This window comes from Oncorhynchus masou, chromosome 20 (genome assembly GCF_036934945.1).
Source record: "Oncorhynchus masou masou isolate Uvic2021 chromosome 20, UVic_Omas_1.1, whole genome shotgun sequence".
NCBI classification, from domain to species: domain Eukaryota; kingdom Metazoa; phylum Chordata; class Actinopteri; order Salmoniformes; family Salmonidae; genus Oncorhynchus; species Oncorhynchus masou.
This window is the reverse complement of record NC_088231.1, coordinates 27,812,069-27,835,770: the sequence shown is the minus strand read 5'-3', so window position 1 is coordinate 27,835,770 and position 23,702 is coordinate 27,812,069. Positions and strand designations below refer to the sequence as shown.

Sequence of the window (23,702 nt, the reverse complement as noted above, 5' to 3'; positions counted from 1 at the left end):
ACGCCTCTTCATCACACCACTCTCCTCTTCATCACACAACACTCCTCTTCATCACACCACACTCCTCATCACACCACACTCCTCTTCATCACGCCTCTTCATCACACCACTCCTCTTCATCACACCACTTCATCACACCACTCCTCTTCATCACACCACTTCATCACACAACACACACACCTCTTGTAACCTGGTCTCTCTCCTCTCTAGTCTGAAGCCAACACCACGGCCATGTTTGGAAAGCTGATGACCATTAGCAGTGAGTGACTTCTCTCTACTGCTGAGTTTGGGGCTGGGGGGGACTTCTGGGTTTGGAGCTGGGGGGAGGGGGGACTGCTGGGTTTGGGGCTGGGGGGAGGGGGACTGCTGGGTTTGGGGCTGGGGGGAGGGGGGACTGCTGGGTTTGGGGCTGGGGGAGGGGGGACTGCTGGGTTTGGGGCTGGGTGGAGGGGACTGCTGGGTTTGGGGCTGGGGGGAGGGGGGACTGCTGGGTTTGGGGCTGGGGGGAGGGGGACTCCTGGGTTTGGGGCTGGGGGGGGGACTGCTGGGTTTGGGGCTGGGGGAGGGGGACTGCTGGGTTTGGGGCTGGGGGGAGGGGGGGACTCCTGGGTTTTTGGGGCTGGGGGAGGGGGGGACTGCTGGGTTTGGGGCTGGGGGGAGGGGGACTCCTGGGTTTGGGGCTGGGGGGGGGACTGCTGGGTTTGGGGCTGGGGGGAGGGGGGACTCCTGGGTTTGGGGCTGGGGGGGGGACTGCTGGGTTTGGGGCTGGGGGGAGGGGGGACTCCTGGGTTTTGGGGCTGGGGGGAGGGGGACTGCTGGGTTTGGGGGCTGGGGGGGAGGGGGGACTGCTGGGTTTGGGGCTGGGGGAGGGGGACTTCTGGGTTTGGGGCTGGGGGGGGGGGGGACTTCTGGGTTTGGAGCTGGGGGAGGGGGGACTCCTGGGTTTGGGGCTGGGGGGAGGGGGACTCCTGGGTTTGGGGCTGGGGGGGAGGGGGGACTGCTGGGTTTGGGGCTGGGGGGGGGGACTGCTGGGTTTGGGGCTGGGGGGAGGGGGACTCCTGGGTTTGGGGCTGGGGGGGGAGGGGGGACTGCTGGGTTTGGGGCTGGGGGGGAGGGGGGACTTCTGGGTTTGGGGCTGGGGGGAGGGGGACTGCTGGGTTTGGGGCTGGGGGAGGGGGGGACTCCTGGGTTTGGGGCTGGGGGGGAGGGGGACTCCTGGGTTTGGGGCTGGGGGGAGGGGGGACTGCTGGGTTTGGGGCTGGGGGAGGGAGGACTCTGGGTTTGGGGCTGGGGGAGGGGGGACTCCCTGGGTTTGGGGCTGGGGGGGGGGACTGCTGGGTTTGGGGCTGGGGGGGGGGGACTCCTGGGTTTGGGGCTGGGGGGAGGGGGGACTGCTGGGTTTGGGGCTGGGGGGAGGGGGACTTCTGGGTTTGGGAGGGGGGCTGGGTTTGGGGCTGGGGGAGGGGGGACTCCTGGGTTTGGGGCTGGGGGGAGGGGGACTCCTGGGTTTGGGGCTGGGGAGGGGGACTCCTGGGTTTGGGGCTGGGGGAGGGGGACTGCTGGGTTTGGGGCTGGGGGGAGGGGGACTCCTGGGTTTGGGGCTGGGGGGAGGGGGACTGCTGGGTTTGGGGCTGGGGGAGGGGGACTCCTGGGTTTGGGGCTGGGGGAGGGAGGACTCCTGGGTTTGGGGCTGGGGGGAGGGAGGACTGCTGGGTTTGGGGCTGGGGGGAGGGGGACTCTGGGTTTGGGGCTGGGGGGAGGGAGGACTGCTGGGTTTGGGGCTGGGGGGGAGGGAGGGAGGACTGCTGGGTTTGGGGCTGGGGGAGGGGGGACTGCTGGGTTTGGGGCTGTGGGGGAGGGGGGACTCCTGGGTTTGGGGCTGGGGGGAGGGGGGACTGCTGGGTTTGGGGCTGTGGGGAGGGGGACTCCTGGGTTTGGGGCTGGGGGGAGGGGGACTCCTGGGTTTGGGGCTGGGGGAGGGGGACTCCTGGGTTTGGGGCTGGGGGAGGGGGACTGCTGGGTTTGGGGCTGGGGGAGGGGGACTCCTGGGTTTGGGGCTGGGGGAGGGGGACTCCTGGGTTTGGGGCTGGGGGAGGGGGGACTGCTGGGTTTGGGGCTGGGGGGAGGGGGGACTGCTGGGTTTGGGGCTGGGAGAGGAGGGACTGCTGGGTTTGGGGCTGGGGGGAGGGGGACTCCTGGGTTTGGGGCTGGGGGGGAGGGGGGACTCCTGGGTTTGGGGCTGGGGGGAGGGGGACTGCTGGGTTTGGGGCTGGGGGGAGGGGGGACTCTGGGTTTGGGGCTGGGGGGAGGGGGACTGCTGGGTTTGGGGCTGGGGGGGAGGGGGACTCCTGGGTTTGGGGCTGGGTGGAGGGGGGACTGCTGGGTTTGGGGCTGGGTGGAGGGGGGTAGTCGTGGGTTTGGGGCTGGCTGGAGTGGGGGTAGTCGTCGTGTCATGTATGAATGCTAATGCTTCACAATAAAATACATTTGAAATGACACTCCCTCTCTCTCCCTCCTCCTCTCTCTCCCTCCTCCCTCTCCCTCCCCCTCTCTCTCCCTCATCTCCCCTCTCCCTCCTCCCTCTCTCTCCCTCCCCCTCTCTCCCTCCCCCTCTCTCTCTCCCTCCTCCTCTCTCTCCCTCCCCCCCTCTCTCTCTCCCTCCCCCTCTCTCTCTCCCTCCCCCTCTCTCTCTCCCTCCCCTCTCTCTCTCTCCCCCCTCCTCCCTCCTCCTCTCCCCCCCCCCCCCCAAACTGCTGGGTTTGGGGCTGGGGGGGGGGGGACTCCTGGGTTTGGGGCTGGGGGGGAGGGGGGACTGCTGGGTTTGGGGCTGGGGGGAGGGGGGGGACTTCTGGAGTTTGGGGCTGGGGGAGGGGGACTCCTGGGTTTGGGGCTGGGGGGAGGGGGACTCCTGGGTTTGGGGCTGGGGGGAGGGGGGACTGCTGGGGGACTCCTGGGTTTGGGGCTGGGGGAGGGGGGACTGCTGGGTTTGGGGCTGGGGGGAGGGGGGGACTCCTGGGTTTGGGGCTGGGGGGAGGGGGTAGTAGTTGTGTCATGTATAAATGCTAATGCTTCACAATAAAACACATTTGAAATTACACTCCTCTCTCTCCCTCCTCCTCTCTCTCCCTCCTCCTCTCTCCCTCCCCCTCTCTCTCCCTCATCTCCCCTCTCCCTCCTCCTCTCTCTCCCTCCCCCTCTCTCCCTCCCCCTCTCTCTCTCCTCCTCCTCTCTCTCCCTCCCCCTCTCTCTCCCTCCCCCTCTCTCTCTCCCTCCCTCTCTCTCTCCCTCCCCCTCTCTCTCTCCCTCCCCTCTCCCTCCCTCCCCCCCCCCAAACTGCTGGGTTTGGGGCTGGGGGGAGGGGGGACTCCTGGGTTTGGGGCTGGGGGGAGGGGGGACTGCTGGGTTTGGGGCTGGGGGGAGGGGGGACTTCTGGGTTTGGGGCTGGGGGGAGGGGGGGACTCCTGGGTTTGGGGCTGGGGGGAGGGGGGGACTCCTGGGTTTGGGGCTGGGGGGGAGGGGGACTGCTGGGGGACTCCTGGGTTTGGGGCTGGGGGGGGGGGGGGGACTGCTGGGTTTGGGGCTGGGGGGAGGGGGGACTCCTGGGTTTGGGGCTGGGGGGAGGGGGGGTAGTAGTTGTGTCATGTATAAATGCTAATGCTTCACAATAAAACACATTTGAAATTACACTCCCTCTCTCTCCCTCCTCCTCTCTCTCCCTCCTCCCTCTCCCTCCCCCTCTCTCTCCCTCATCTCCCTCTCCCTCCACTCTCTCTCCCTCCCCCTCTCTCCCTCCCCCTCTTCTCTCCCTCCTCTCTCTCTCCCTCCCCTCTCTCTCCCACCCCTCTCTCTCTCCCTCCCCCTCTCTCTCTCCCTCCCCCTCTCTCTCCCTCCCCCTCTCCCTCCTCCCCCCCCCCCCCCAGAGAACACTCCCTGATGCTGGTAAGGCCCAGGACTTCATGAAGCGGTTTAACCAGGTGTTAGGAGAAGATGAGAAGCTCCGAGTCCAGCTGGATACTCTCATCAGCCCAACCTGCTCCTGTAAGCAGGCCGAACTCTGTGTGGTGAGAACACACACACACACACACACACACACACACACACACACACACACACACACATATACACACACACACACACACCAACACACACCAACACACACACACACACACACACACACACACCACACACACACACCACACACACACACACACACACACACACACACACACACACACACACACACACACACCAACACACACACCAACACACACCACACACACACACACACACACCAACACACACACACCAACACTCACACACACACATACACACACACCAACACACACACTGGCCTTCTAGGCAGAGTTGCAAAGAAAAAGCCATATCTCAGACTGGCCAATAAAAGATTAAGATGGGCAAAAGAACACAGACACTGGACAGAGGAACTCTGCCTAGAAGGCCAGCATCCCAGAGTCTCCTCTTCGCTGTTGACGATGAGACTGGACAGAGGAACTCTGCCTAGAAGGCCAGCATCCCGGAGTCTCCTCTTCACTGTTGACATTGAGACTGGACAGAGGAACTCTGTCTAGAAGGCCAGCATCCCAGAGTCTCCTCTTCACTGTTGACGTTGAGACTGGACAGAGGAACTCTGCCTAGAAGGCCAGCATCCCGGGGTCTCCTCTTCACTGTTGACGTTGAGACGGGTGTATTGTGGGTACTATTTAATGAAGCTGCCAGTTGAGAACTTGTGAGGCGTCTGTTTCTCAAACTAGACACTCTAATGTACTTGTCCTCTTGCTCAGTTGTGCACCGGGGCCTCCCACTCCTCTTTCTATTCTGGTTAGAGCCAGTTTGCGCTGTTCTGTGAAGGGAGTATTACACAGCATTGTACGAGATCTTCAGTTTCTTGGCAATTTCTCACTTGGAATCGCCTTCAATTCTCAGAACAAGAATAGACTGACGAGTTTCAGAAGAAAGTTCTTTGTTTCTTGCCAATTTTGTGTCTGTAATCAAACCCACAAACGCTGATGCTCCAGATACTCAGCAAGTCTAAAGAAGGCCAGTTTTATTGCTTCTTTTACCCCACTAGGGGACCTGGGACGGTAACAAAAATAAAGTATATTTGGGTACAAAAATAAAATCCAAATTAAAACAATAGCAGGGCATAAACAGACATTATTATTTCTCCTCATACAAAGATAACAATACATTAGTCCCTGGACACAAAGTACACCGCAAAAAAACTGATAGGAAAGAAACAAATCCTGGAGAAGTGTACGTCCATTGACCTGAACCCTGTTTGTAACCCTCGAGCTCCAAGACTTTGCAGAGCGCCAAATTAGAAAACAGAAATACTCATTATAAAAATTCATGAAGCATACAGGTGTTATACATCAGCTTAAAGATGAACTTCTTGTTCATCCAACCACCGTGTCAGATTTCATAAAGGCTTCACGGCGAAAGCGGACCATGCGATTATCTGAGGACAGCAGATGTATCCCAGCAGACAAATCATTACAAACAGCTACCAGCCAAGCAGAGGAGTTACACAAGTCAGAAATAGAGAGAAAATTAATCCCTTACCTTTGATGATCTTCATATGGTTGCACTCACAAGACTCCCAGTTACACAATAAATGTTCATTTTGTTTCGATAAAGCCCCTCTTTATATCCAAAAACCTCTGTTTTGTTTGTGCGTTTTGTTCAATAATCCACAGGCTCAAAGGCAGTCAAAACAGGCAAACATGTTTATACTCTATCTTCAGGTTGTTTTTAGTCGTAATAATCAATAATATTTCAACCGGACAATATCTTTGTCAATATAAAAGGAAAACAAGAAAGGCTCTCTGTCGTGTATGAAAAACCTCTGGGACACTGCAGTGTCCACTCATTCAGAGTGACCTTATCCCTCATTTTTCAGAATACAAGCCTGAAACAATTTCTAAAGACTGTTGACATCTGGTGGAAGCCATAGGAACTGCAATTTGAGTCATAAATCAATGGGATCTGTGAAGGCAGTCGATGGAAAACCTCAAACATAAAACAATCCCACTGCCTGGATGGATTTTTTCTTGGTTTTTGAGCTAACATAGTCATTTACAACATTAACTATGTAAACTGTATTTCTGATCAATTTAATGTTATTTTAAATGGACAAAATAAAGGTGCTTTTCTTTCAAAAACAAGGACATTTCTAAGTGACCCCAAACTTTTGAACAATCATGTATTTCAGAGGGAGATGACCAGTTAGATATTGATCATGTATTTCAGAGGGGAGGTGACCAGTTAGATATTGATCGTGTTTTTCAGAGGGAGGTTACCAGTTAGATATTGATCGTGTATTTCAGAGGGGAGATGACCAGTTAGATATTGATCGTGTTTTTCAGAGGGAGATGACCAGTTAGATATTGATCATGTATTTCAGAGGGAGATGACCAGTTAGATATTGATCATGTATTTCAGAGGGAGATTACCAGTTAGATATTGATCGTGTTTTGCAGAGGGAGATTACCAGTTAGATATTGATCGTGTATTTCAGAGGGAGATTACCAGTTAGATATTGATCGTGTTTTTCAGAGGGGAGGTTACCAGTTAGATATTGATCGTGTTTTCAGAGGGAGATGACCAGTTAGATATTGATCGTGTTTTTCAGAGGGAGATTACCAGTTAGATATTGATCGTGTTTTTCAGAGGGAGATGACCAGTTAGATATTGATCATGTATTTCAGAGGGAGATGACCAGTTAGATATTGATCGTGTATTTCAGAGGGAGATGACCAGTTAGATATTGATCATGTATTTCAGAGGGGAGATTACCAGTTAGATATTGATCGTGTATTTCAGAGGGAGATTACCAGTTAGATATTGATCGTGTATTTCAGAGGGGAGGTTACCAGTTAGATATTGATCGTGTATTTCAGAGGGAGATTACCAGTTAGATATTGATCGTGTTTTTCAGAGGGAGATGACCAGTTAGATATTGATCGTGTTTTTCAGAGGGAGATTACTCGTAAACTGACGTTCCCGAAGCAGCCCACCAACCCCTTCCTGGAGATGGTGAAGTTCCTGTTGGAACGCATTGCTCCCGTCCACATCGACTCAGAGGCCATCAGGTAAATAAATGGGGGTGTGTGTGTGGTTATATCTGCTCAGTGCTCTGGTCTATCTGCTGAATAAGAGGTTATATAATGACTCTCTGCTCAGTGCTCTGGTCTATCTGTTGAATAAGAGGTTATATGTCTCTCTGCTCAGTGCTCTATCTGTTGAATAAGAGGTTATATAATGTCTCTCTGCTCAGTGCTCTGGTCTATCTGCTCAATAAGAGGTTATATAATGTCTCTCTGCTCAGTGCTCTGGTCTAGCTGTTGAATAAGAGGTTATATAATGTCTCTCTGCTCAGTGCTCTGGTCTATCTGCTGAATAAGAGGTTATATGTCTCTCTGCTCAGTGCTCTGGTCTATCTGTTGAATAAGAGGTTATATAATGTCTCTCTGCTCAGTGCTCTGGTCAAGCTGCTGAATAAGTCTATCGAGGAACGGCCGATGATGATGAGGAAGGTGTCACACCAGACACTGCCATTCGCTCTGGACTGGAACTACTGAAGGTATGGATGGAGGGATGAAGAGATGGGGGACGAGAGGGAGGGGGACGAGAGGGAGGGGGGACGAGAGGGAGGGAGGACGAGAGGGAGGGAGGAGGACGAGAGGGAGGGAGGAAGGAGGGAGGGAGAGATGGGGAGGAAGGAGGGAGGGAGAGATGGGGAGGAAGGAAGGAGGGAGGGAGGGAGGGATGAAGAGAGAGAGAGGAGGGGAGAGGAGGGGACGAGGGAGAGGGGAGGGAGGGATGAGGAGAGAGGGGAGGGAGGGATGAAGAGAGAGAGGGGAGGGGATGGAGGGATGAGGGAGAGAGGGAGGGATGAGGGGAGAGAGGGGGATGGAGGGATGAGGAGAGAGAGAGAGAGAGAGAGAGGGGGAGGGAGGGGGGACTTGTGGAATTAATTAATAACTTTCTTGTCTTTCTCTTCTCTCCTTCTCTTTCCTCCTCTCCTCCTCCTCTTGTCTCTCCTCCTCTCCCTCCTCCTCCCCTCCTCTTCCTCCTCTCCTCTCCTCTTCTCTCCTCCCTCCCTCTCCCTCCTCCTCCTCTTCCTCTCCCTCCTCCCTCCTCCCCTCCTCTCCTCCTCCTCCTCCTCTCCTCTTCCTCCCTCTCCTCCTCCCTCTCCTCCTCCTCTCCTCCTCCCTCTCTTCCTCCCCTCTCTTCCCTCCTCTCTTCCTCCCTCTCCTCCTCCTCTCCTCCTCCTCTCCTCTTCCTCCCTCTCCTCCTCCTCTCCTCCTCCTCCTCCTCCTCCTCCCTCTCCTCCCTCCTCTCCTCCTCCCCTCTCCTCCTCCTCTCCTCTCCTCTCCTCCCCTCCCTCCTCTCCTCTTCCTCCTCTTCCTCCTCTTCCTCCTCTCCCCTCCTCTTCCTCCTCTCCTCCTCTTCCTCCTCCTCTCCTCTTCCTCCTTCTCCTCTTCCTCCTCCTCTTCCTCCTCTTCCTCCGCTCCTCCTCTTCCTCCCTCCTCTCCTCTTCCTCCTCCTCCTCTCCTCCTCTCCTCCCCTCTCCTCCTCCCTCTTCCTCCTCTCCTCTTCCTCCTCTTCCTCCTCCTCTTCCTCCTCCTCTCCTCTTCCTCCTCCTCTTCCTCCCCTCCCCTCCTCCTCCTCCTCCTCTTCCTCCTCCTCTCCTCCTCCTCTCTCCTCCTCTCCTCCTCCTCCTCCTCCTCTCCTCTTCCTCCTCCTCCTCCTCCCCTCCTCCTCTCCTCCTCCTCCCTCCTCTCCTCCTCCTCCTCCTCCTCCTTCCTCCTCTCCTCTTCCTCCTCCTCCCCTCCCCTCCCTCCCTCCTCCTCCTCCTCTCCTCCTCTTCCTCCTCCTCCTCTTCCTCCTCCTCCTCCTCTCCTCTTCCTCCTCCTACTCTCCTCTTCCTCCTCTCCTCCTCCTCCTCTCCTCCTCCTCCTCTCCTCCTCTCCTCCTCTCTTCCTCCTCCTCTCCTCTCCTCCTCCTCTCCTCCTCCTCTCTTCCTCCTCCTCCTCCTCCTCCTCTCCTCCTCCTCCTCCTCTTCCTCCTCCTCTCCTCCTCTCCTCCAGGTCCTGTCCTTCACCCACCCCACAGCGTTTCCACTCTGCTGAGACATATGAGTCTCTGCTTCAGTGTCTGAAGATGGAGGACGACAAGGTGGCCGGCGGCCATTCAGATCTTCAGGAACACCGGACAGAAAATAGAGACCGAACTACAGCAGATACGATCGTAAGAGAGGCAGGGAGGGAGGGAGGGGGAGAGGCAGGGTGGGAGGGAGGGGGAGAGGCAGGGTGGGAGGGAGAGGCAGGGTGGAAGGGAGAGGCAGGGAGAGGCAGGGGTGGGAGGGAGGGAGAGAGACAGGGTGGGGTGAGGGAGTGACGGAGGGAGGGCGAGACAGGCAGGGGAGGGGGAGACGGAGGAGAGGCAGGGAGGGAGGGAGAGGGCAGGGAGGGAGAGGCAGGGTGGGAGGGAGGGGGAGGAGGGAGGGAGGGAGAGACAGGCAGGGGGAGGGAGGGAGAGACAGGCAGGGAGGGGGAGAGGCAGGGGAGGGTGGGAGGGAGGAGGCAGGGAGGGGGGGGGGGAGAGGCAGGGAGGGGGGGGAGGGAGAGGAGGGAGGGAGAGGCAGGGAGACAGCGGGGAGGAGGGAGCAGGGAGAGGGGTGTGTAGTTAATGCATGGGGTATAGTCAGTCTGTTAACCTCCTCTCCTCCCTGTAGTCAGTCTGTTAACCTCCTCTCCTCCCTGTAGTCAGTCTGTTAACCTCCTCTCCTCCCTGTAGTCAGTCTGTTAACCTCCTCTCCTCTCCTCCCTGTAGTCAGTCTGTTAACCTCCTCTCCTCCCTGTAGTCAGTCTGTTAACCTCCTCTCCTCTCCTCCCTGTAGTCAGTCTGTTAACCTCCTCTCCTCCCTCCCTGTAGTCAGTCTGTTAACCTCCTCTCCTCTCCTCCCTGTAGTCAGTCTGTTAACCTCCCTCTCCTCCCTGTAGTCAGTCTGTTAACCTCCTCTCCTCCCTGTAGTCAGTCTGTTAACCTCCTCTCCCTCCCTGTAGTCAGTCTGTTAACCTCCTCTCCTCCCTGTAGTCAGTCTGTTAACCTCCTCTCCTCTCCTCCCTGTAGTCAGTCTGTTAACCTCCTCTCCTCCCTGTAGTCAGTCTGTTAACCTCTCCTCTCCTCCCTGTAGTCAGTCTGTTAACCTCCTCTCCTCCCTGTAGTCAGTCTGTTAACCTCCTCTCCTCTCCTCCCTGTAGTCAGTCTGTTAACCTCCTCTCCTCCCTGTAGTCAGTCTGTTAACCTCCTCTCCTCTCCTCCCTGTAGTCAGTCTGTTAACCTCCTCTCCTCCCTGTAGTCAGTCTGTTAACCTCCTCTCCTCCCTGTAGTCAGTCTGTTAACCTCCTCTCCTCCCTGTAGTCAGTCTGTTAACCTCCTCTCCTCTCCTCCCTGTAGTCAGTCTGTTAACCTCCTCTCCTCCCTGTAGTCAGTCTGTTAACCTCCTCTCCTCCTCCCTGTAGTCAGTCTGTTAACCTCCTCTCTCCTCTCCTCCCTGTAGTCAGTCTGTTAACCTCCTCTCCTTCCTCCCTGTAGTCAGTCTGTTAACCTCCTCTCCTCTCCCTCCCTGTAGTCAGTCTGTTAACCTCCTCTCCCTCCTCCCTGTAGTCAGTCTGTTAACCTCCTCTCCTCCCTGTAGTCAGTCTGTTAACCTCCTCTCCTCCTCCCTGTAGTCAGTCTGTTAACCTCCTCTCCTCCCTCCCTGTAGTCAGTCTGTTAACCTCCTCTCCTCCCTCCCTGTAGTCAGTCTGTTAACCTCCTCTCCCCTCCCTGTAGTCAGTCTGTTAACCTCCTCTCCCCTCCCTGTAGTCAGTCTGTTAACCTCCTCCTCTCCTCCCTGTAGTCAGTCTGTTAACCTCCTCCTCCTCCCTGTAGTCAGTCTGTTAACCTCCTCTCCTCCCTGTAGTCAGTCTGTTAACCTCCTCTCCTCTCCTCCCTGTAGTCAGTCTGTTAACCTCCTCTCTCCTCCCTGTAGTCAGTCTGTTAACCTCCTCTCCTCTCCTCCCTGTAGTCAGTCTGTTAACCTCCTCTCCTTCCTCCCTGTAGTCAGTCTGTTAACCTCCTCTCCCCTCTCCTCCCTGTAGTCAGTCTGTTAACCTCCTCTCCTCCCTGTAGTCAGTCTGTTAACCTCCTCTCCTCTCCTCCCTGTAGTCAGTCTGTTAACCTCCTCTCCTCTCCTCCCTGTAGTCAGTCTGTTAACCTCCTCTCCTCCCTCCCTGTAGTCAGTCTGTTAACCTCCTCTCCTCCCTGTAGTCAGTCTGTTAACCTCCTCTCCCCTCCCTGTAGTCAGTCTGTTAACCTCCTCTCCTCTCCTCCCTGTAGTCAGTCTGTTAACCTCCTCTCCTCTCCTCCCTGTAGTCAGTCTGTTAACCTCCTCTCCTCCCTGTAGTCAGTCTGTTAACCTCCTCTCCTCCCTGTAGTCAGTCTGTTAACCTCCTCTCCTCTCCTCCCTGTAGTCAGTCTGTTAACCTCTCTCCTCCCTCCCTGTAGTCAGTCTGTTAACCTCCTCTCCTCCCTCCCTGTAGTCAGTCTGTTAACCTCCTCTCCTCCCTGTAGTCAGTCTGTTAACCTCCCTCTCTGTTAACCTCTCCTCCCTGTAGTCAGTCTGTTAACCTCCTCTCCTCTCCTCCCTGTAGTCAGTCTGTTAACCTCCCTCTCTCTCCTCCCTGTAGTCAGTCTGTTAACCTCCTCTCCTCCCTGTAGTCAGTCTGTTAACCTCCTCTCCTCTCCTCCCTGTAGTCAGTCTGTTAACCCTCCTCTCCTTCCTCCCTGTAGTCAGTCTGTTAACCTCCTCTCCTCTCCCTGTAGTCAGTCTGTTAACCTCCTCTCCTCCCTCCCTGTAGTCAGTCTGTTAACCTCCTCTCCTCTCCTCCCTGTAGTCAGTCTGTTAACCTCCTCTCCTCCCTGTAGTCAGTCTGTTAACCTCCCTCCCTCCCTGTAGTCAGTCTGTTAACCTCCTCTCCTCCCTGTAGTCAGTCTGTTAACCTCCTCTCCTCCCTGTAGTCAGTCTGTTAACCTCCTCTCCTCTCCTCCCTGTAGTCAGTCTGTTAACCTCCTCTCCTCCCTGTAGTCAGTCTGTTAACCTCCTCCCTCCCTGTAGTCAGTCTGTTAACCTCCTCTCCTCTCCTCCCTGTAGTCAGTCTGTTAACCTCCTCCCTCCCTGTAGTCAGTCTGTTAACCTCCTCTCCTCCCTGTAGTCAGTCTGTTAACCTCCTCTCCTCCCTCCCTGTAGTCAGTCTGTTAACCTCCTCTCCTCCCTGTAGTCAGTCTGTTAACCTCCCTCCTCCCTGTAGTCAGTCTGTTAACCTCCCTCTCCTCTCCTCCCTGTAGTCAGTCTGTTAACCTCCTCTCCTCTCCTCCCTGTAGTCAGTCTGTTAACCTCCTCTCCTCCCTGTAGTCAGTCTGTTAACCTCCTCTCCCTCCCTGTAGTCAGTCTGTTAACCTCCTCCCTCCCTGTAGTCAGTCTGTTAACCTCCCTCTCTCCTCCCTGTAGTCAGTCTGTTAACCTCCTCTCCTCCCTGTAGTCAGTCTGTTAACCTCCTCTCCTCCCTGTAGTCAGTCTGTTAACCTCCTCTCCTCCCTGTAGTCAGTCTGTTAACCTCCTCTCTCTCCTCCCTGTAGTCAGTCTGTTAACCTCCTCTCCTCTCCTCCCTGTAGTCAGTCTGTTAACCTCCCTCCTCCTCCCTGTAGTCAGTCTGTTAACCTCCTCTCCTCTCCTCCCTGTAGTCAGTCTGTTAACCTCCTCTCCTCCCTCCCTGTAGTCAGTCTGTTAACCTCCTCTCCTCCCTGTAGTCAGTCTGTTAACCTCCTCTCCTCCCTGTAGTCAGTCTGTTAACCTCCTCCCTCCCTGTAGTCAGTCTGTTAACCTCCTCTCCTCCCTCCCTGTAGTCAGTCTGTTAACCTCCTCTCCTCCCTGTAGTCAGTCTGTTAACCTCCTCTCCCTCTCCTCCCTGTAGTCAGTCTGTTAACCTCCCTCCTCCTCCCCTCCCTGTAGTCAGTCTGTTAACCTCCTCTCCCTCCCTGTAGTCAGTCTGTTAACCTCCTCTCTCCTCCCTGTAGTCAGTCTGTTAACCTCCTCTCCTCCCTGTAGTCAGTCTGTTAACCTCCTCTCCTCCCTGTAGTCAGTCTGTTAACCTCCTCTCCTCTCCTCCCTGTAGTCAGTCTGTTAACCTCAGTCTCTCCCTCCCTGTAGTCAGTCTGTTAACCTCCTCCTCCTCCCTGTAGTCAGTCTGTTAACCTCCTCTCCTCCTCCCTGTAGTCAGTCTGTTAACCTCCTCTCCTCCTCCCTGTAGTCAGTCTGTTAACCTCCTCTCCTCCCTCCCTGTAGTCAGTCTGTTAACCTCCTCTCCTCTCCTCCCTGTAGTCAGTCTGTTAACCTCCTCTCCTCCCTCCCTGTAGTCAGTCTGTTAACCTCCTCTCCTCCTCCCTGTAGTCAGTCTGTTAACCTCCTCTCCTCTCCTCCCTGTAGTCAGTCTGTTAACCTCCTCTCCTCCCTCCCTGTAGTCAGTCTGTTAACCTCCTCTCCTCCCTGTAGTCAGTCTGTTAACCTCCTCTCCTCTCCTCCCTGTAGTCAGTCTGTTAACCTCCCTCCTCTCTCCTCCCTGTAGTCAGTCTGTTAACCTCCTCTCCCTCTCCTCCCTGTAGTCAGTCTGTTAACCTCCTCTCCTCCCTCCCTGTAGTCAGTCTGTTAACCTCCTCTCCTCCCTGTAGTCAGTCTGTTAACCTCCTCTCCTCCCTGTAGTCAGTCTGTTAACCTCCCTCCTCTCCTCCCTGTAGTCAGTCTGTTAACCTCCTCTCCCTCCCTCCCTGTAGTCAGTCTGTTAACCTCCTCTCCTCTCCTCCCTGTAGTCAGTCTGTTAACCTCCTCTCCTCCCTGTAGTCAGTCTGTTAACCTCCTCTCCTCTCCTCCCTGTAGTCAGTCTGTTAACCTCCTCTCTCCTCCCTGTAGTCAGTCTGTTAACCTCCCTCTCCTCCCTGTAGTCAGTCTGTTAACCTCCTCTCCTCCCTCCCTGTAGTCAGTCTGTTAACCTCCTCTCCTCTCCTCCCTGTAGTCAGTCTGTTAACCTCCTCTCCTCCCTGTAGTCAGTCTGTTAACCTCCTCTCCTCCCTGTAGTCAGTCTGTTAACCTCCTCTCCTCCCTGTAGTCAGTCTGTTAACCTCCTCTCCTCTCCCTGTAGTCAGTCTGTTAACCTCCTCTCCTCCCTGTAGTCAGTCTGTTAACCTCCTCTCCTCTCCTCCCTGTAGTCAGTCTGTTAACCTCCTCTCCCTCCCTGTAGTCAGTCTGTTAACCTCCTCTCCTCCCTGTAGTCAGTCTGTTAACCTCCCTCTCCTCCCCTCCCTGTAGTCAGTCTGTTAACCTCCCTCTCCTCCCTGTAGTCAGTCTGTTAACCTCCTCTCCTCCCTGTAGTCAGTCTGTTAACCTCCCTCTCCTCCCTGTAGTCAGTCTGTTAACCTCCTCTCCTCTCCTCCCTGTAGTCAGTCTGTTAACCTCCTCCTCCTCTCCTCCCTGTAGTCAGTCTGTTAACCTCCTCTCCTCCCTGTAGTCAGTCTGTTAACCTCCTCTCCTCCCTGTAGTCAGTCTGTTAACCTCCTCTCCTCCTCCCTGTAGTCAGTCTGTTAACCTCCTCTCCTCCCTGTAGTCAGTCTGTTAACCTCCTCTCTCCTCCCTGTAGTCAGTCTGTTAACCTCCCTCTCCTCCCTGTAGTCAGTCTGTTAACCTCCTCTCCTCCCTGTAGTCAGTCTGTTAACCTCCTCTCCTCTCCTCCCTGTAGTCAGTCTGTTAACCTCCCTCTCTCCTCCCTGTAGTCAGTCTGTTAACCTCCCTGTAGTCAGTCTGTTAACCTCTCTCTCCTCCCTGTAGTCAGTCTGTTAACCTCCTCTCCTCCCTGTAGTCAGTCTGTTAACCTCCTCCTCTCCTCCCTGTAGTCAGTCTGTTAACCTCCTCTCCTCTCCTCCCTGTAGTCAGTCTGTTAACCTCCTCTCCTCCTCCCTGTAGTCAGTCTGTTAACCTCCTCTCCTCTCCTCCCTGTAGTCAGTCTGTTAACCTCCTCCTCCTCCCTGTAGTCAGTCTGTTAACCTCCTCTCTCCCTCCCTGTAGTCAGTCTGTTAACCTCCTCTCCTCCCTCAGTCAGTCTGTTAACCTCTCCTCCCTGTAGTCAGTCTGTTAACCTCCCTCCTCTCCTCCCTGTAGTCAGTCTGTTAACCTCCTCTCTCCTCCCTGTAGTCAGTCTGTTAACCTCCTCTCCTCTCCTCCCTGTAGTCAGTCTGTTAACCTCCTCTCCTCTCCCTCCCTGTAGTCAGTCTGTTAACCTCTCCTCTCCTCCCTGTAGTCAGTCTGTTAACCTCCTCTCTCCTCCCTGTAGTCAGTCTGTTAACCTCCTCTCCTCCCTCCCTGTAGTCAGTCTGTTAACCTCCTCTCCTCCCTGTAGTCAGTCTGTTAACCTCCCTCTCCTCTCCTCCCTGTAGTCAGTCTGTTAACCTCCCTCCTCCCTCCCTGTAGTCAGTCTGTTAACCTCTCTCCTCCTCCCTGTAGTCAGTCTGTTAACCTCCTCTCCTCTCCTCCCTGTAGTCAGTCTGTTAACCTCCTCTCCTCCCTCCCTGTAGTCAGTCTGTTAACCTCCTCTCCTCCCTCCCTGTAGTCAGTCTGTTAACCTCCTCTCCTCCCTGTAGTCAGTCTGTTAACCTCCTCCTCTCCTCCCTGTAGTCAGTCTGTTAACCTCCTCTCCTCCCTCCCTGTAGTCAGTCTGTTAACCTCCTCTCCTCTCCTCCCTGTAGTCAGTCTGTTAACCTCCTCTCCTCCCTGTAGTCAGTCTGTTAACCTCCTCTCCTCTCCTCCCTGTAGTCAGTCTGTTAACCTCCTCTCCTCTCCTCCCTGTAGTCAGTCTGTTAACCTCCTCCTCCTCCCTGTAGTCAGTCTGTTAACCTCCTCTCCCCTGTAGTCAGTCTGTTAACCTCCTCTCCTCTCCTCCCTGTAGTCAGTCTGTTAACCTCCTCTCCTCTCCTCCCTGTAGTCAGTCTGTTAACCTCCTCTCCTCTCCTCCCTGTAGTCAGTCTGTTAACCTCCTCTCCTCTCCTCCCTGTAGTCAGTCTGTTAACCTCCCTCTCCTCCCTGTAGTCAGTCTGTTAACCTCCTCTCCTCTCCTCCCTGTAGTCAGTCTGTTAACCTCCCTCTCCTCTCCCTGTAGTCAGTCTGTTAACCTCCTCTCCTCTCCCTCCCTGTAGTCAGTCTGTTAACCTCCTCTCCTCTCCTCCCTGTAGTCAGTCTGTTAACCTCCTCTCCTTCTCTCCTCCCTGTAGTCAGTCTGTTAACCTCCTCTCCTCTCCTCCCTGTAGTCAGTCTGTTAACCTCCTCCCTCCCTGTAGTCAGTCTGTTAACCTCCTCTCTCTCTCCTCCCTGTAGTCAGTCTGTTAACCTCCTCTCCTCCCCTGTAGTCAGTCTGTTAACCTCCTCTCCTCTCCTCCCTGTAGTCAGTCTGTTAACCTCCTCTCCTCCTCCCTGTAGTCAGTCTGTTAACCTCCTCTCCTCTCCTCCCTGTAGTCAGTCTGTTAACCTCCTCTCCTCCCTGTAGTCAGTCTGTTAACCTCCTCTCCTCCCTCCCTGTAGTCAGTCTGTTAACCTCCCTCCTCCTCCCTGTAGTCAGTCTGTTAACCTCCCTCTCCTCCTCCCTGTAGTCAGTCTGTTAACCTCCTCCTCCTCCCTGTAGTCAGTCTGTTAACCTCCTCTCCTCCCTGTAGTCAGTCTGTTAACCTCCCTCTCCTCCCTGTAGTCAGTCTGTTAACCTCCCTCCTCTCCTCCCTGTAGTCAGTCTGTTAACCTCCTCTCCTCTCCTCCCTGTAGTCAGTCTGTTAACCTCCTCTCCTCTCCTCCCTGTAGTCAGTCTGTTAACCTCCTCTCCTCCCTCCCTGTAGTCAGTCTGTTAACCTCCTCTCCTCCCTGTAGTCAGTCTGTTAACCTCCTCTCCTCCCTGTAGTCAGTCTGTTAACCTCCTCTCCTCCCTCCCTGTAGTCAGTCTGTTAACCTCTCTCCTCTCCTCCCTGTAGTCAGTCTGTTAACCTCCTCTCCTCCCTGTAGTCAGTCTGTTAACCTCCTCTCCTCTCCTCCCTGTAGTCAGTCTGTTAACCTCCTCTCCTCCCTGTAGTCAGTCTGTTAACCTCCTCTCCCCCCTCCCTGTAGTCAGTCTGTTAACCTCCCTCTCCTCCCTTTAGTCAGTCTGTTAACCTCCTCTCCTCCCTGTAGTCAGTCTGTTAACCTCCTCTCCTCTCCTCCCTGTAGTCAGTCTGTTAACCTCCTCTCCTCCCTCCCTGTAGTCAGTCTGTTAACCTCCTCTCCTCCCCTCCCTGTAGTCAGTCTGTTAACCTCCTCTCCTCCCTGTAGTCAGTCTGTTAACCTCCTCTCCTCTCCTCCCTGTAGTCAGTCTGTTAACCTCCTCTCCTCCTCCCTGTAGTCAGTCTGTTAACCTCCCCTCCTCCCTGTAGTCAGTCTGTTAACCTCCTCTCCTCCCTCCCTGTAGTCAGTCTGTTAACCTCCTCTCCTCCTCCCTGTAGTCAGTCTGTTAACCTCCTCTCCTCTCCCTCCCTGTAGTCAGTCTGTTAACCTCCCTCCTCTCCTCCCTGTAGTCAGTCTGTTAACCTCCTCTCCCTCTCCTCCCTGTAGTCAGTCTGTTAACCTCCTCTCCTCCCTGTAGTCAGTCTGTTAACCTCCCTCCTCTCCTCCCTGTAGTCAGTCTGTTAACCTCCTCTCCTCCCTGTAGTCAGTCTGTTAACCTCTCCTCTCCCTGTAGTCAGTCTGTTAACCTCTCTCCTCTCCTCCCTGTAGTCAGTCTGTTAACCTCCTCTCCTCTCCTCCCTGTAGTCAGTCTGTTAACCTCCTCTCCCTCCCTGTAGTCAGTCTGTTAACCTCCTCTCCTCCTCCCTGTAGTCAGTCTGTTAACCTCCTCTCCTCTCCTCCCTGTAGTCAGTCTGTTAACCTCCTCCCTCCCTGTAGTCAGTCTGTTAACCTCCTCTCCTCTCCTCCCTGTAGTCAGTCTGTTAACCTCCTCTCCTAACCTCCTCCCTGTAGTCAGTATGTTAACCTCCCTCCTCTCCTCCCTGTAGTCAGTCTGTTAACCTCCTCTTCTCTCCTCCCTGTAGTCAGTCTGTTAACCTCCTCTCCTCCCTGTAGTCAGTCTGTTAACCTCCTCTCCTCCCTGTAGTCAGTCTGTTAACCTCCTCTCCTCTCCTCCCTGTAGTCAGTCTGTTAACCTCCTCTCCTTCCTCCCTGTAGTCAGTCTGTTAACCTCCCTCTCCTCCCTGTAGTCAGTCTGTTAACCTCCTCTCCTCCCTGTAGTCAGTCTGTTAACCTCCTCTCCTCCCTCCCTGTAGTCAGTCTGTTAACCTCCTCTCCTCTCCTCCCTGTAGTCAGTCTGTTAACCTCCTCCTCCTCCCTGTAGTCAGTCTGTTAACCTCCTCTCCTCTCCTCCCTGTAGTCAGTCTGTTAACCTCCTCTCCTTCCTCCCTGTAGTCAGTCTGTTAACCTCCTCTCCTCTCCTCCCTGTAGTCAGTCTGTTAACCTCCTCTCCTCTCCTCCCTGTAGTCAGTCTGTTAACCTCTTCTCCCCCCTCCCTGTAGTCAGTCTGTTAACCTCCTCTCCTCCTTTTAGTCAGTCTGTTAACCTCCTCTCCTCCCTGTAGTCAGTCTGTTAACCTCCTCTCCTCTCCTCCCTGTAGTCAGTCTGTTAACCTCCTCTCCTCCCTCCCTGTAGTCAGTCTGTTAACCTCCTCTCCTCCCTCCCTGTAGTCAGTCTGTTAACCTCCTCTCCTCCCTGTAGTCAGTCTGTTAACCTCCCTCCTCTCCTCCCTGTAGTCAGTCTGTTAACCTCCTCTCCTCCCTCCCTGTAGTCAGTCTGTTAACCTCTCCTCTCCTCCCTGTAGTCAGTCTGTTAACCTCCTCTCCTCTCCTCCCTGTAGTCAGTCTGTTAACCTCCTCTCCTCTCCTCCCTGTAGTCAGTCTGTTAACCTCCTCTCCTCCCTGTAGTCAGTCTGTTAACCTCCTCTCTCCCTCCCTGTAGTCAGTCTGTTAACCTCCTCTCCTCCTCCCTGTAGTCAGTCTGTTAACCTCCCTCCTCCTCCCTGTAGTCAGTCTGTTAACCTCCTCTCCTCCCTGTAGTCAGTCTGTTAACCTCCTCTCCTCCCTCCCTGTAGTCAGTCTGTTAACCTCCTCTCCTCCCTCCCTGTAGTCAGTCTGTTAACCTCCTCTCCTCTCCTCCCTGTAGTCAGTCTGTTAACCTCCTCTCCTCCCTGTAGTCAGTCTGTTAACCTCCTAACCTCCTCTCCTCCCTGTAGTCAGTCTGTTAACCTCCTCTCCCTCTCCTCCCTGTAGTCAGTCTGTTAACCTCCTCTCCTCTCCTCCCTGTAGTCAGTCTGTTAACCTCCTCTCCTCTCCTCCCTGTAGTCAGTCTGTTAACCTCCTCTCCTCCCTCCCTGTAGTCAGTCTGTTAACTCCCTCCCTCCTCTCCTCCCTGTAGTCAGTCTGTTAACCTCCCTCCTCTCCTCCCTGTAGTCAGTCTGTTAACTCTCCTCTCCTCCCTGTAGTCAGTCTGTTAACCTCCTCTCCTCCCTCCCTGTAGTCAGTCTGTTAACCTCCTCTCCTCCCTCCCTGTAGTCAGTCTGTTAACCTCCTCTCCTCCCTGTAGTCAGTCTGTTAACCTCCTCTCCTCCCTGTAGTCAGTCTGTTAACCTCCTCTCCTCCCTGTAGTCAGTCTGTTAACCTCCTCTCCTCCCTCCCTGTAGTCAGTCTGTTAACCTCTCCTCCTCCCTGTAGTCAGTCTGTTAACCTCCTCTCCTCCCTGTAGTCAGTCTGTTAACCTCCTCTCCTCCCTCCCTGTAGTCAGTCTGTTAACCTCCTCTCCCTCCTCCCTGTAGTCAGTCTGTTAACCTCCTCTCCTCCCTGTAGTCAGTCTGTTAACCTCCTCTCCTCTCCTCCCTGTAGTCAGTCTGTTAACCTCCTCTCCTCTCCTCCCTGTAGTCAGTCTGTTAACCTCCTCTCCTCCCTCCCTGTAGTCAGTCTGTTAACCTCCCTCTCCCTCCCTGTAGTCAGTCTGTTAACCTCCTCTCCTCCCTCCCTGTAGTCAGTCTGTTAACCTCCCTCTCCCTCCCTGTAGTCAGTCTGTTAACCTCCTCTCCTCTCCTCCCTGTAGTCAGTCTGTTAACCTCCCTCCTCCTCCCTGTAGTCAGTCTGTTAACCTCCTCTCCTCCCTGTAGTCAGTCTGTTAACCTCCTCTCCTCTCCTCCCTGTAGTCAGTCTGTTAACCTCCTCTCCTCTCCTCCCTGTAGTCAGTCTGTTAACCTCCTCTCCTCCCTGTAGTCAGTCTGTTAACCTCCTCTCTGTAGTCTCCCTCCCTGTAGTCAGTCTGTTAACCTCCTCTCCTCCCTGTAGTCAGTCTGTTAACCTCCTCTCCTCCCTGTAGTCAGTCTGTTAACCTCTCCTCTCCTCCCTGTAGTCAGTCTGTTAACCTCCTCTCCTCCTCCCTGTAGTCAGTCTGTTAACCTCCTCTCCTCCCTCCCTGTAGTCAGTCTGTTAACCTCCCTCCTCTCCTCCCTGTAGTCAGTCTGTTAACCTCCTCTCCTCCCTGTAGTCAGTCTGTTAACCTCCTCTCCCTCCCTCCCTGTAGTCAGTCTGTTAACCTCCTCTCCTCCCTCCCTGTAGTCAGTCTGTTAACCTCCTCTCCTCCCTGTAGTCAGTCTGTTAACCTCCTCTCCTCCTCCCTGTAGTCAGTCTGTTAACCTCCTCTCCTCCCCCTGTAGTCAGTCTGTTAACCTCCTCTCCCTCTCCTCCCTGTAGTCAGTCTGTTAACCTCCTCTCCTCCCTGTAGTCAGTCTGTTAACCTCCTCTCCTCCCTCCCTGTAGTCAGTCTGTTAACCTCCTCCCTCAGTCTGTTCTCCTCCCTGTAGTCAGTCTGTTAACCTCCCTCTCCTCCCTGTAGTCAGTCTGTTAACCTCCTCTCCTCTCCTCCCTGTAGTCAGTCTGTTAACCTCCTCTCCTCCCTGTAGTCAGTCTGTTAACCTCCTCTCCTCCCTCCCTGTAGTCAGTCTGTTAACCTCCTCTCCTCTCCTCCCTGTAGTCAGTCTGTTAACCTCCTCTCCTCCCTCCCTGTAGTCAGTCTGTTAACCTCCTCTCCTCCTCCCTGTAGTCAGTCTGTTAACCTCCTCTCCTCCCTGTAGTCAGTCTGTTAACCTCCTCTCCTCTCCTCCCTGTAGTCAGTCTGTTAACCTCCTCTCCTCCCTGTAGTCAGTCTGTTAACCTCCTCTCCTCCCTCCCTGTAGTCAGTCTGTTAACCTCCTCTCCTCTCCCTCCCTGTAGTCAGTCTGTTAACCTCAGTCTAACCTCCTCCTCCCTGTAGTCAGTCTGTTAACCTCCTCTCCCTCCCTCCCTGTAGTCAGTCTGTTAACCTCCCTCTCTCCTCCCTGTAGTCAGTCTGTTAACCTCCTCTCCTCCCCTGTAGTCAGTCTCTCCTCTCCCTCCCTGTAGTCAGTCTGTTAACCTCCTCTGTTAACCTCTCCTCCCTGTAGTCAGTCTGTTAACCTCCTCTCCTCCCTCCCTGTAGTCAGTCTGTTAACCTCCTCTCCTCCCTGTAGTCAGTCTGTTAACCTCCTCTCCTCCCTGTAGTCAGTCTGTTAACCTCCTCTCCTCCCTGTAGTCAGTCTGTTAACCTCCTCTCTCTCCTCCCTGTAGTCAGTCTGTTAACCTCCTCTCCTCTCCTCCCTGTAGTCAGTCTGTTAACCTCTCCTCTCCTCCCTGTAGTCAGTCTGTTAACCTCCTCTCCTCCCTGTAGTCAGTCTGTTAACCTCCTCTCCTCCCTGTAGTCAGTCTGTTAACCTCCTCTCCTCCCTGTAGTCAGTCTGTTAACCTCCTCCCTCCCTGTAGTCAGTCTGTTAACCTCCTCTCCTCCCTCCCTGTAGTCAGTCTGTTAACCTCCTCTCCTCCCTGTAGTCAGTCTGTTAACCTCCTCTCCTCCCTGTAGTCAGTCTGTTAACCTCCTCTCCTCCCTCCCTGTAGTCAGTCTGTTAACCTCCTCCCTCCTCCCTGTAGTCAGTCTGTTAACCTCCTCTCCTCCCTCCCTGTAGTCAGTCTGTTAACCTCCTCTCCTCTCCTCCCTGTAGTCAGTCTGTTAACCTCCTCTCCTCTCCTCCCTGTAGTCAGTCTGTTAACCTCCCTCCTCCCTCCCTGTAGTCAGTCTGTTAACCTCCTCTCCTCCCTGTAGTCAGTCTGTTAACCTCCTCTCCTCTCCTCCCTGTAGTCAGTCTGTTAACCTCCCTCTCCTCCCTGTAGTCAGTCTGTTAACCTCCCCTGTAGTCCTCTCCTCCCTGTAGTCAGTCTGTTAACCTCCTCTCCTCCTCCCTGTAGTCAGTCTGTTAACCTCCTCTCCTCCCTCCCTGTAGTCAGTCTGTTAACCTCCTCTCCTCTCCTCCCTGTAGTCAGTCTGTTAACCTCCTCTCCTCCCTGTAGTCAGTCTGTTAACCTCCCTCTCCTCCCTCCCTGTAGTCAGTCTGTTAACCTCCTCTCCTCCCTCCCTGTAGTCAGTCTGTTAACCTCCTCTCCCTCCCTCCCTGTAGTCAGTCTGTTAACCTCCTCTCCTCCTCCCTGTAGTCAGTCTGTTAACCTCCTCTCCTCCCTGTAGTCAGTCTGTTAACCTCCTCTAACCTCCTCCCTGTAGTCAGTCTGTTAACCTCCTCTCCTCTCCTCCCTGTAGTCAGTCTGTTAACCTCCTCTCCCCCTCCCTGTAGTCAGTCTGTTAACCTCCTCTCCTCCTCCCTGTAGTCAGTCTGTTAACCTCCTCTCCTCCCTGTAGTCAGTCTGTTAACCTCCTCTCCTCCCTGTAGTCAGTCTGTTAACCTCCTCTCCTCCCTCCCTGTAGTCAGTCTGTTAACCTCCTCTCCTCCCTGTAGTCAGTCTGTTAACCTCCTCTCCTCTCCTCCCTGTAGTCAGTCTGTTAACCTCCTCTCCTCCCTGTAGTCAGTCTGTTAACCTCCTCTCCTCCCTCCCTGTAGTCAGTCTGTTAACCTCCTCTCCTCTCCTCCCTGTAGTCAGTCTGTTAACCTCCTCTCTCTCCTCCCTGTAGTCAGTCTGTTAACCTCCCTCTCCTCCCTGTAGTCAGTCTGTTAACCTCCTCTCCTCCCTGTAGTCAGTCTGTTAACCTCCTCTCCTCCCTCCCTGTAGTCAGTCTGTTAACCTCCTCTCCTCCTCCCTGTAGTCAGTCTGTTAACCTCCTCTCCTCTCCTCCCTGTAGTCAGTCTGTTAACCTCCTCCTCCTCCCTGTAGTCAGTCTGTTAACCTCCTCTCCTCCCTCCCTGTAGTCAGTCTGTTAACCTCCTCTCCTCTCCTCCCTGTAGTCAGTCTGTTAACCTCCCCTCCCTCCTCTCCTCCCTGTAGTCAGTCTGTTAACCCTCTCCTCTCCTCCCTGTAGTCAGTCTGTTAACCTCCTCTCCTCTCCCTCCCTGTAGTCAGTCTGTTAACCTCCTCTCCTCTCCTCCCTGTAGTCAGTCTGTTAACCTCCTCTCCTCCCTGTAGTCAGTCTGTTAACCTCCTCTCCTCTCCTCCCTGTAGTCAGTCTATTAACCTCCTCTCCTCCCTGTAGTCAG

At 54.7% G+C, this 23,702-nt stretch overlaps 1 pseudogene; it reads left to right on the top strand.

Annotated features, from left to right (window-relative positions):
* LOC135506615 (sister chromatid cohesion protein PDS5 homolog A-like) overlaps nucleotides 1–23,702 on the top strand; it is a 77,887-nt pseudogene that overhangs the window by 749 nt on the left and 53,436 nt on the right.